Below are 12,600 nucleotides of genomic sequence, written 5' to 3'. Positions count from 1 at the left end.
TTATCAGATTAGGATTAGTTTATCTTATTATCAGATTAGGATTAGTTTATCTTGTTATCAGATTAGGATTAGTTTATCTTATTATCATATTAGAATTAGCTTATCTTATCCTTAGCAAGATAGAATTGGAAGTCTCCCTATTCAGCAAGGAGACTCCCTAAGATTAGGACTCTTGTAATCTCCTATTTAAGGAGACACCATTATTGAATGAGGATATCGAATATTCAGTCAAAAAAGAGAATAAAGGAGAGTTAGGTGATCTCTTGAACAAATCACCATTAGGGCGCCTAGATAGGTCCATCAAGAGCAGGGAGGAACAAGGGAAAACAGAGGGTTTTCCCCGTGGACCGACCCGTGACGAGATCCTATTCGCGGGCCCATAACATTTTGGTATCAGAGCCGGTCGTCATGGGAGATCTGCAGCAGCTATCATCCAGGGTCCATGAACTGGAGCATAGGCTCGTAGAAACCAGCAGGGAGGTTCGTGAGGTCAAAGACGATGTCCAGGAGCTGCGACGCTTGCTGAAATCATATTTCTCTAACAGGGAGAGGAATCCAGAAGGGGCTGTAACCACAAACAGCCTCCGACCAGACTTGACGGAGCCGTTCGGTGAACAACAGTAGCAGCAGCAGACTCTTCTTGTCCACAGCAGCAGCAACACCCTCAGCCACAGCAGCCAGACAACCAACAACAGCAACAACTGCAGCAGCAGAAGCAACAACATGATCAACAACAGCAACAGCAGCTTCTCCGAGCAGCTATTACTAGTCCTAGTATAGTTGCCCCGAAACTGGCCCCTAAGTCCTATGGACCCTTCAAGGTTCTACGACGGATTGGCATACCAGCTGGAACTGCCAGAGACCAGCCGGATTCATGATGCCTTCCACATCGCCTTGCTGAAACCATTTACGGGTGTTCCTCCGGACCAAGTTCCCTCCCTGCCACCCCTGCAAGATGGCAAACTGATTCCCCAACCTAAAGCTGTCATCCGCTCTCGTTTCAATCAAGGAGTTCTTGAAGTCTTGGTGAAATGGTGTAGCTTACCATCGGCCGAAGCCACATGGATCCCATTGACAGAGTTCCAAGCCACATATCCGGAGTTCGAGCTTGAGGACAAGCTCGTAGTCCAAGAGGGGAGTAATGTTATGGACGCATTCCTCGGAAAGACGTACCATCGCCGCCGGCAGCAACAGGAACCTGACCCACCGCCAGATTAGATTAGATCATCTTGCTTGTTCTTATCTTATTCTATTGCTCTTATCTTATCTTGTTAGTAAGTTATCAGATTAGGATTAGTTTATCTTATTATCAGATTAGGATTAGTTTATCTTGTTATCAGATTAGGATTAGTTTATCTTATTAACAGATTAGAATTAGCTTATCTTATCCTTAGCAAGATAGAATTGGAAGTCTCCCTATTCAGCAAGGAGACTCCCTAAGAATAGGACTCTTGTAATCTCCTATTTAAGGAGACACCGTTATTGAATGAGGATATCGAATATTCAGTCAAGAAAGAGAGTAAAGGAGAGTTAGGTGATCTCTTGGACAAATCACCATTAGGGCACCAAGAGAGGTTCATCAAGAAAAGGGAGGAACAAGGGAAAACAGGAGGTTTTCCCCGTGGACCGACCCGTGACGAGATCCTATTCGCGGGCCCATAACAACTTGGTGATCTCTTGGACAAATCACCATTAGGGCACCAAGATAGGTTCATCAAGAAAAGGGAGCAACAAGGGAAAACAGGAGGTTTTCCCCGTGGACCGACCCGTGATGAGATCCTATTCGCGGGCCCAATAACAACTTGGTATCAGAGCCGGTCGTCATGGGAGATCTGCAGCAGCTATCATCTAGGGTCCACGAACTGGAGCATAGGCTTGTAGAAACCAGCAGGGAGGTTCGTGAGGTCAAAGACGATGTCCGAAAGCTGCAACGCTTGCTGGAATCGTATTTCTCTAACAGGGAGAGGAATCCAGAAGGGGCTGTAACCACAAACAGCCTCCGACCAGACTTGACGGAGCCGTCTCGCGAACAACAACAGCAGCAGCAGACTCTTCTTGGTCCACAGCAGCAGCAACACCCTCAGCCACAGCAGCCAGACAACCAACAACAGCAACAACATGATCAACAACAGCAACAGCAGCTTCTCCGAGCAGCTATTACTAGTCCCAGTATAGTTGCTCCGAAACTGGCCCCTAAGTCCTATGAGCCCTTCAAGGTTCTACGACGGATTGGCAGTGTGGCCTACCAACTGGAACTGTCAGAGACCAGCCGGATTCATGATGTCTTCCACATCGCCTTGCTGAAACCATTTACGGGTGTTCCTCTGGACCAAGTCCCCTCCCTGCCACCCCTGCAAGATGGCAAACTGATTCCCCAACCTAAAGCTGTCATCCGCTCTCGTTTCAATCAAGGAGTTCTTGAAGTCTTGGTGAAATGGTGTAGCTTACCATCGGCCGAAGCCACATGGATCCCATTGAGAGTTCCAAGCCACATATCCAGAGTTCGAGCTTGAGGACAAGCTCGTAGTCCAAGAGGGGAGTAATGTTATGGACGCATTCCTCGGAAAGACGTACCATCGCCGCCGGCAGCAACAGGAACCTGACCCACCGCCAGATTAGATTAGATCATCTTGCTTGTTCTTATCTTATTCTATTGCTCTTATCTTATCTTGTTAGTAAGTTATCAGATTATGATTAGTTTATCTTATTAACAGATTAGGATTAGTTTATCTTGTTATCAGATTAGGATTAGTTTATCTTGTTATCAGATTAGGATTAGCTTATCTTATCCTTAGCAAGATAGAATTGGAAGTCTCCCTATTCAGCAAGGAGACTCCCTAAGATTAGGACTCTTGTAATCTCCTATTTAAGGAGACACCATTATTGAATGAGGATATCGAATATTCAGTCAAGAAAGAGAGTAAAGGAGAGTTAGGTGATCTCTTGAACAAATCACCATTAGGGCGCCTAGATAGGTCCATCAAGAGCAGGGAGGAACAAGGGAAAACAGAGGGTTTTCCCCGTGGACCGACCCGTGACGAGATCCTATTCGCGGGCCCATAACAGATGCAGCCTCAGAAAAATTGCAGAACCTTTCAATCTAGAATGCACTTACTGCAGATAAGATTGGCATGCTTATTTAATAAAATTAAGGAACCCAATCACTTTTTAAGTTCAACCTAGGACAAGAGTTCAAATGACTTGAATATATTTAGGACAAAAATCATATTCCAAAATGAAAGACATTAATGACAGATCGGGGGGGGGGGGAGAAACACATAAATGATTACATGCATCAAGAAATTAATGTGGAACAAAGTTAAAATGTTTTTTTTTTAATAATTGAACAAAGTCAAAATGTTGACATTAGATGATATCTCAAGTTCACTTTTTAGGAAATGGAATTCAACCTCAAGCAATATTTTCAGCACCCAATTAACTGTTAAAACTCTACCAATGCCTGACTTCCTTGGGTTGCCAAGGATGCACCAAACAAGATTTTAGGGTCCATTTGGTTCGTGGGAATAGGGGTCTGGAATTGGGAATCAGAATGGCCCATTCTGATTCTAGACGTTTGGTTGGGCAGAATGGGAGTCACGCATATCTTATGGAATCCAATTCTGATTCCTGTCTTAACCAAACAGGCAGGGGATCTGACAACAAATCAAACTGACCCTAATTTTATGGTTCACATCTGGAGGGAACAAACTAGATTAAGTTATACTCCTTGTGGATGATGAAGAAGCAACATATTTCCATCCTCTTAAGATATCTACAGAGAAAAGAGAAAAGATATCCAGGGTCCATGATGAGCCCGCCTTTACTAATATATTTTCTATCAATGCTTCATTACTGTGGATTATTTCCTAGAATGTGCATTTCTTTCCTCCCAAGTAGACCAAAGAATTGTTGTCCTTGCACATCTCCACATAATCTTTCCTATATCCCCTATAGGAAAAAGACGGGATTAGTAAGTGCAGAGTAGTTTCATCAATTTGCATAAAAAGCACATGTAGTAATTTTCAAATGTTCTACCTAGAAACAAAATGGCCTTATCTTGGGTGAAAGTGGTTCTTGCCAAACTTCTTTTATCATTAAAAAAAATCCTTTAAGAGGAAACAAAGGAAAGAACTTGAAAAAAGCAAGCACAGAGAAAGTACTTGATGGATTAGCAATCTGAATTCTACTATCATGGAAGACCACTGCAAAAAAATGAGGAGATCAATGACATGAAGTCTCAAAGTCCCTCAAAAAATTAGGAGGTCAATCTTGAGTCACACAGAAAGATGGCCAGTTAGACCCAAGCTGGATTTTATGGCTTTTAATGAAAGGTTGGAAGGGGTATTCTCGGAAGAAGTATTTGAGGCGATTGCAGAAATGGAAGGGGACAAAGCCCCATGGTCAGGCGAGTTTACCATGGCTTTCTACAAGTTGGCCTTTCTTGAAGGATGACCAAGTGAATGTTTTCAAGGAATTTGCTGATCAGGAAAAAAACTTGTTTAGGGAATTTCATTTCTATTGATCTGTTGAGAATACTTTTTTTTTTTTTTTGTAATCAATAAAGAAGAAAACTTTTATTAAGAATGAGAGATAAAACAAAGCAGGTGATAAGTTATCCCTCCGATGGAAACATCCGATGTCAACCAATACACACCCCTCCAGCTAGGGGTGAGCAAAAAAAACCGGAAAACCAAATCGATCGAAACCAAACCAAAAAATCGGTTAATCGAACCAACTGGTTCGGTTTCGGTTAACCTTATAAAAAAACCGGTGGTTAACCGAACTGACCGGTATATATACAATAATATATATAACATATTATATATTATATTTTTATTTTTATTTTTAAAATTGAATAAACCTGGGTGTGCGTGCCTATGGCCTGTCCGCCTTTTCAGTTTTCAACATTCCCAGTTACTCACTTTCCCACTTTTAAAGTTGATTTTAAATGATCAAAATTTTCAGTTTTTCCCTTTCCCAAGTCCCAACGCACACTCACCAAGGCCGAGTGAATCTGGGTGCACACGGCACACTCGCCTTTCCAGCTTTCCCCTTCTTCGAAAATCAAAACCTAAAGGTCCTAAACCAAAGGGGTGAGCATAATTCGGTTAAAACCGAAAAACCGAACTGAAATTTCGGTTTCAATTTCGATTTAATCGGTCGGCCTATTCGGTTTTTTGGCCAAGTTCGGTTATTCTATTCGGTTTTTGGTTTCGGTTACCATATTTTCCAATTCGATTAAACGAAAAAACCAAATTAGTTTTATATTTATATATTTTTAATATTATTTATATTATGATTTATAATTTTATATTAATATTTAATTAATTAATACATATATAGTTATATATGGAATGAAAGATCGACCATTAACCAAATTAGCGAAAAAATAGGCAATTCCGCATACATTACATTAGCGTATTAGACATGTTCACGTTATCACTTATCACGTAAAGTCCAAATTGGCAAATTCCAAAACAACACGAAAATCGAAAATAGAAAGAGAGAGACTCTTTGTCTCTTCATCTTCCTCACTGCGGCACATCCAATTCCAGAATACAGACCTGAGAGTTGAGACTTCCATAGTTCCATTCCAGAGTCCAGACTTTCCACTCTAGTTTCCAGTTCAGCACTTCGTCTTCCTCATCATCTGTTCCAGTGGATTCCAGAGCAAGAGCCAAGAGCAGACCAGACTCCATCACTCCAGAGAGGCAGAGATCGAGATTCGAGAATCCTCCCAAACAGAGTTTTTCGTCTGCCGCAGTTCAGGCAGGCACTCTGCACTTAGGCACTCCTTCACTGCCAGTTTACAGGCTTACAACAGCCAACAGGTATTTATTAACTTAATCCTCCCAAACAGAGTTCTTCGTCTGCTGCAGTTCAGGCAGGCACTCCTTCACCGCCAGTTTACAGGCTTACAACAGCCAACAGGTATTTATTAACTTCTTCTTCTTCTTCTCCTCCAGAAGTCCAAAGTCCCAGCATTCTGAAAGTGACACTACCAAAGGTTGAAGGCATTCTGAAATTCTCTAATCATTCTTTTTACCATTAATAAATACTTGTAATCCGTCTGACGAATCCGGCTATTCTGTTCTGTGGAGTGTAGATTCAGTTCGGATATTGATATTTTTCCTCAATGGCCATCCCAACAATGACTTATAACTGTTTTACACTTTTACTTTGTTGTCTTGTTGACTCTAAGCCTAAGGTATAAACTAATGGGAATTGCTTTCAAATAATCTGGTACACTTCTCATTCCAGATGATCCACAGAATCATGGGGGGAGCTGATCGGATCACAGAATGAAGCTGAGAGTTCTTAGTGCTGAGGGCCCACCAATGAATAAGTCTTTGAGTGAGAGTGGGTCGGGTAGATTGGAATCATCGGATCATTGGAATGTCAAACAAATTGCTGAAAAATGACCAGATTTTACGACCAAGAACACTTGCACTGAAGAGATGATTGATGGTTTCTATGTGATGAGATCCACGACAACGACACTTTGGAACCATGCACAGACCTTTCTTTGAAATCATTTCCTATCTTTCCCTAATTCCCTTCCTTTCCCTACCTTTTCCTTCAACCAATCCAATCTTGCACCAACTCAGCCAACAGTATAGGCTCAAGGAAAGAGTACAAATACAAATACAGACAGATTTTATACTGTATCTTAATTTAGATTTTATACAAATATATAAAATACAAATACAGAGTACAAATACAAAATCTTTTAAATATTTAGATTTTATACTGTATCTGAATTCTATATGTTGTATTCTTTATTGTTTATTGAAAGAAAAAAGAAGAGAAAGTTCATTAAAACTTTAAAAATAGTGGAAATGAGCCAACAAAATATGTTAGTGAACTAACTAGAAAACTCAATACCCTATTCATAACACATTTTTAAAATTAACTATAAAACTCAATACCTTATTCGTAACACATTTGTTTTTATCTTGATAGGGATTTGGACTTGGATTCTTGGAGTATTTATTTAGTGTGCTATATTTTTTAGCAACTCATTTGCTTTATTGTGCAATGTAAGTTTGCTCTTACCTGGTTCTCTTTTTGTTTCTTAAGTGAATTATGATTGTAGATGTTCAAGTATTTTGTTCCATTTGTTTGTTAGTTTTAACATATATCTTATCCTTTGTGAATTGTGATTTTAGATGTCACAACAAATTGGAGAGACTCCTACCAATATTACTGAAATTGGAAGTCCACACCCCCGGCCACGACCTTCCAACCAAATGAATTCGATGAATGTAGTTGCTAAAGGAAAAAAAAAAAAAGCGATGAAGCCAAGGTCAGAGGTATGGGACCACTTTTCCAAAATTATCTCAGATAATGGTGAAATAAACGGCAAGTGCAACTATTGTGATAGAGAATTTTGTTGTGACCCTAAGAAAAATGGGACAGGCTCATTAAGGAACCACATGAACATATGTAAGAAAAACCCCTATAGCTTAAAGGCAAAACAATCACAGTTAAATATGCAATCAGCCTGAAGGGAGGGGGAGGGTGAAAACAATGAGAAGATGAGTTCCCTTAGTTGTTGGAAGTTTAACCAAGAGGCCATTAGAAAGGGCTTAGCTGAGATGCTCATTGTTGATGAGCTTCCATTCAAGTTTGTGGATGGTGAGGGCTTTAAAAAGTTTTTCACTTTCTTGTCCTAGGTTTCGGATTCCATCTAGATGGACTATTATTAGAGATTGTTACCAATTGTACCTAGATGAGAAATTGGAGTTAAAGAAATTCCTAAAAAAAGCATGGCAAAGGATTTGTCTTACTACAGACACATGGTCTTCTTTGCAAAGGATCAACTACATGTGTTTAACGGCCCACTTTATTGATAATGATTGGAAATTGAATAAAAAGGTTCTTAACTTTTGTACAATTTCTAGTCATAGAGGAGAGGCCATTGGTAAGGCGGTGGAAAAATGTTTGATTGAATGGGGGATTGATACAGTTGACAATGCGAGTTCAAATGATATTGCAATTACATACTTGAAAAGGAAAATTTCTAATTGGGGAACTTGTATTCTAGATGGGAAACTGCTTCATATGAGGTGCATTGCACACATTATAAATCTAGTTGTGAATGATGGCTTGAAAGAAATGGGTAAGTCTATTAGTCGTGTTCGGGAGGTTGTGAGATATGTAAGGCAATCTTTGGCTAGGTTGCAAAAATTTAAAGAATTTGTTGAGGTTGAAAAGATTCAAAGTAAGAGTTTGTTGTGTTTAGATGTTAGTACTAGATGGAATTCGACATACCTAATGTTGGATGCAGCTCAAAAGTTTGAAAGAGTCTGAGAGGTTTGAGGATCATGATCCTCATTTTAGAAGTGAACTTGAGACGGAGGATGGGATTCCTACTTGTTTTGATTGGGAGAATGTTAGGAGGCTAGTGCTATTTTTAAAGCATTTTTATGATCTCACAGTACGGGTTTCGGCCTCCTTGTATGTCACATCAAACAACTTTTTCCATGAAATTAATGCAGTTGAGTGCCTTTTGCAAGAATGGGTAAACAATGAGGACAAAAATTTAAGGGAGATGGCAGAGAGGATGAAAGGGAAGTACGATAAGTATTGGGGAAACATTGAAAAGATGAATAAGTTGATCTATATTGCAGTTGTATTAGACCCTCAACACAAATTAGAGTATGAGTTTGTACTTAATGAAACTTATCAAGGTGCCAAGGGTCAAGAATTTGCAAAAAGAGTCAGGGAAGCCTTGTATGAGTTGTATAATGAATATAAGAGTATGTTTGCACCTCAGAGTGGAAGTGGACAAACTACTGAAAATGTTAAGTGTTCAATTTCAAGTGAGATAGAGAGTGAGCAACCCCAATAATCACAAGCAAAGAAGATGTTGATGATGTCTCGATTTAAGAAATACAAGTTAGTAAGTGGAGGGGGAGATGCTAAATCAGAGTTGGATAGACATCTGAATGAAGATACTAAAGAGGGACAAGGTAATGACGACTTTGATATTTTAAGTTGGTGGAAAGTTAACAGTCCCAGATTCCCTATACTTTCACAGATGGCTCGTGATGTATAGCAGTTCCCATTTCTACAATTGCTTCTAAGTCCACTTTTAGCATTGGAGGACGAGTGCTTGATGCATTTAGGAGCTCTTTGACACCTAAGGTAGCAGAAGCACTTATATGTACTCGAGATTGGACTCGGTCATCGAAACATGCAATTAATGTTGAAGAAGATTTAGAAGAGATTGATAAATTTGAAAATGGTAATACTCTTTTTTTGTTTAAGTTTCATATGTCATTTATAATGATAAATTGATATTTGTTTAGCCTTCATAAATGATTAATTGATAATTTTTTTTCTTCCCTTCTAGATTTACCTAAGAGTGCATCGGAGCAAGGAATAGTGGTTGATATTTGATTATTAAATTCATTCCTATGCTTATTCTTGGGTAAGTTTTTAAATTCCATGCTTATATTGTATGCTGGACTATTTTGTATTTACTCACCTTAACTTTCTAACAAGGGGCCTTTCTTTCAAATAGATTATAGCAGGTGGGACTTGGGAGGCAAAGTCTTTGTGGAAATGCTGTAGCGGTGGAAGTTTTGGACTTTTGGTTGTCTTTGTGGCAAAGTCTTTGAAGCTTTGAAAGTTTTGGACTATTATGTATTCTTCCTATTTTGTTTGGTGACTAGAATCGCTCATTCAAGAATAACAGGACCTTCTATTATGTCTTTGTGGCAAACAGGACCTTCTTAGTTCCTATTTTGTTTGATTTTTGAAATGCAAGTTTTCTGTCGTATTTTAACAGAGCGGCCATTAATACTCTTTCTGCATTCATTCTTTGTTAAAGAGGTACAGTAGTACAAACCAAGAAGATAGTTGATGCCTTACACGGCCTTGTTCTTGAATTTTGACCCTCATCGATGAATTATGATAGCTACTTCTCCCCATCCACTTGAATGCCTGTTGTTTAAAACTCATCACTGAATTCTCTCTTCTCTCAACTCTGTTATGTCACAGAAATCTTTTTCCATCTGGAATACTGACATGGAGTAGTATCTTTGAACGATTTGGGACATTGATCTCCTAGTTATTATGTTATGTTTTTCAATCCTCTACATTTTTATGGGAATGGGAGGGTAGGAGGAGATAGAAAGGGGGACAGTTCACAGTAAATTGATTGACCGTTGGAGAATTAAAGGCGGGTGAAAGGAGTTGGTTGGTTGGACTGTTGGTGTTGGAGGAGGAGAAGAGGATGGCTAGGAACAGATTTTTGGTCTCTCTATTCTTTGTGTAGGTTGCCCTAGGTCAGTCTGTACATTAATAAAGATATAGATACAGCCATACAGGTGGGAAGAAAAAAAAATAAAAGGAAAGCAAAAGCTGTTAGAACTTAGAAGGCTGTTACTCTGTTAGAACCTATGTTTCTTCTGCAGATGTTTGGTATTGGTTTATATCCTATAAGCTAAGAATGCAACAAGGCCCAAAGCAGTACAGCCCACTTAATTTTCTTTTGGGTTTTGGCATTGTTGCCAAATTTGTTTTTCTTATTTTCTATTTTTTATGGAATCTGTGTTCACAAGTCACAACTTCAAATTAACCGATCCACTCAATAAATTTATTGAAAGTTAAATAATAATACAAAAAATATTTTGGTTAGAACTGAAATAACTGAAAAAAAAATTCAGTTCGGTTTGCCATTTAGCTAATTCGATTTTTTTGGTTCAGTTTTGAACCAAAAAAACTGAATGCTCACCCCTACTAAACCAGTTTCCCCTTTCTCACTCTCTCAGTCTTGTCTCTTCATCTTCCCCAATCCGACAATCCCCAGTTTTTCCTCCGACGCCAGTCGTCAGCAGTAGTTTTTCCCTGTGTCTCTTTCACTCTCTGAGTCTCTATTGCAGTGTTGCATGTCATCTTTGTCTCCCCCGTGCCAACATGCAACATCGGTCGCCGCCTCGACTCTGCCAGGACCGTCACCTCCCAGGCTCTGTGCCTCTATCTCTGTCTCTCTCATTTCTCATCTTCGCGGCTCCACCACCTCTCAGGCTTTCACTTCAGGCGACAACAACCACCAACCAGTCCAGCACCAGCAAATCATCGGCCACCACTTCGCCCTCGCCAGCTCGCCCCTCTGCCATGATTTGCTTGTTCAGTTTTTTTTTTTTTTTTTTATTTTGAGTGCAAAATAAAAAACGAAAAACCAAACCACAGTTAACCGGTTAACCGATTACACCGGTTCAGATTTAAAAAAAACCCGATCAAATCAGTTCGGTTAAAAAAAAAACCACGGTTCGGTTAACCAAACTGTGAGCACCCCTACCTCCAGCCCTAGATTTCAATTACAGGAAAGAGAAATCAAACCCAAAAAAAAACAAAAAACAAAGCAACATTCCGAACCCAAAACAAGACTCAATCCCATTAATATTCCCCAGCCCAAAATCAAGCCCTTGCAATAGCATGACCCTCAGGCACCTTATCCAGATCATTCTTCAGTTAGCGAATACTTTTCCTTCAGTTCCTTGAACAGCTTCCTTGACATCTTTTCCCCTCCTAACACTGAAGTCCCTAAAGCCTTTGTTAGTGGTGTTAGTGAAGGGGTATTTCAGTCTTTGTACTTGTTGAGAATGCTGATGTGTACTGTTATGTTAGTTCGAGTGCCTCTTACTTAAAGAAGGGCACTCAAGTCTTTTTCAATAAGTCAATAATATAATAATAGGTCTGGCCGAATCAAGGGATTAACTTTTTTCCCTAATTCGAACCAGCCTTTCTCTCTTTTCTCTCTTCTCTCTTTTCTTCTTTCCTCTCCTACTTCTTGCTGTCTACTTTACTCTACAGTCAACGAACAAGACAGAATTCTATGGCAGGTCAAACTTCAACATGGTATCAGAGCTAGGTTCACCAAATCAGACTTGCTAGAATTCTGCCTTCTGCGCATTCGAATTAGGGTTTCACTTGGGGTTCTCAGTTGTGAGTTGGAGACTGGGAAAAGGGCTGAAAAGGAGTGATCGCCCTCTTCCCTAGGAGGTCTCTATGCCTCCGATTGTGTCGTTGGTGATTGGTTGCTGTGGTTTCTAAGCCCTAGTTAGGGCTGGTACGTGTGGTGCAGTGGTGTCTCAGCCCTTCGTATGGTTGGCCTTCAGGCGATGAGGTAAAGTTTTTTTTATATATTTTTTTTGTTATGGAATACATGAGAGGTGTAGTACAGTTCGCATGATGGGTTCTCAGATTGCAGTATGCTAGGGTTTATGCTAGGGTTTATTCTGGTTTGTGTGTGATTCGAATGGCAATAGTGTCTACTTAATGGTGAAGCTTCCTATAGTTGTGGATTAATGTTGGTGGTGTTACAAGTGTGGTTTTCAGCTTTTGATATCGCTGAAATCAGTGTGTAGACCTCGGTGAGTAGGGGTTGTGGTGTTGTAGTTTTCAACATTTAATACTGCTGAAATCAGTGTACAGACTTCGGTGAGTAGGGTTTGTGGTGTTGCAGTTCTCAGCTGTTGAAATCAGTGTGCAGATTTCGATGAAGTGTCTGTGTGTAGTGTGCAGTGTGTAGTGCTCCTAATTCAGTGCTCAGAATTAAGGGAGTTCGGCAATGGCAGATAACAGTGA

General features: G+C 39.9%; 1 protein-coding gene across 13 annotated transcripts in view; it reads right to left on the bottom strand.

Annotated features, from left to right (window-relative positions):
- The window catches only part of LOC104599909 (uncharacterized), a 91,799-nt gene that overhangs the window by 2,412 nt on the left and 76,787 nt on the right, over positions 1–12,600 (bottom strand). The gene's annotated exons all lie outside the window — the stretch shown is intronic.

Source organism: Nelumbo nucifera, chromosome 5 (assembly GCF_055504915.1).
Source record: "Nelumbo nucifera cultivar China Antique chromosome 5, China Antique-T2T, whole genome shotgun sequence".
NCBI classification, from domain to species: Eukaryota; Viridiplantae; Streptophyta; class Magnoliopsida; order Proteales; family Nelumbonaceae; genus Nelumbo; species Nelumbo nucifera.
The sequence above is the reverse complement of the archived record's forward strand: the minus strand, read 5'-3'. Positions and strand labels throughout refer to the sequence as shown.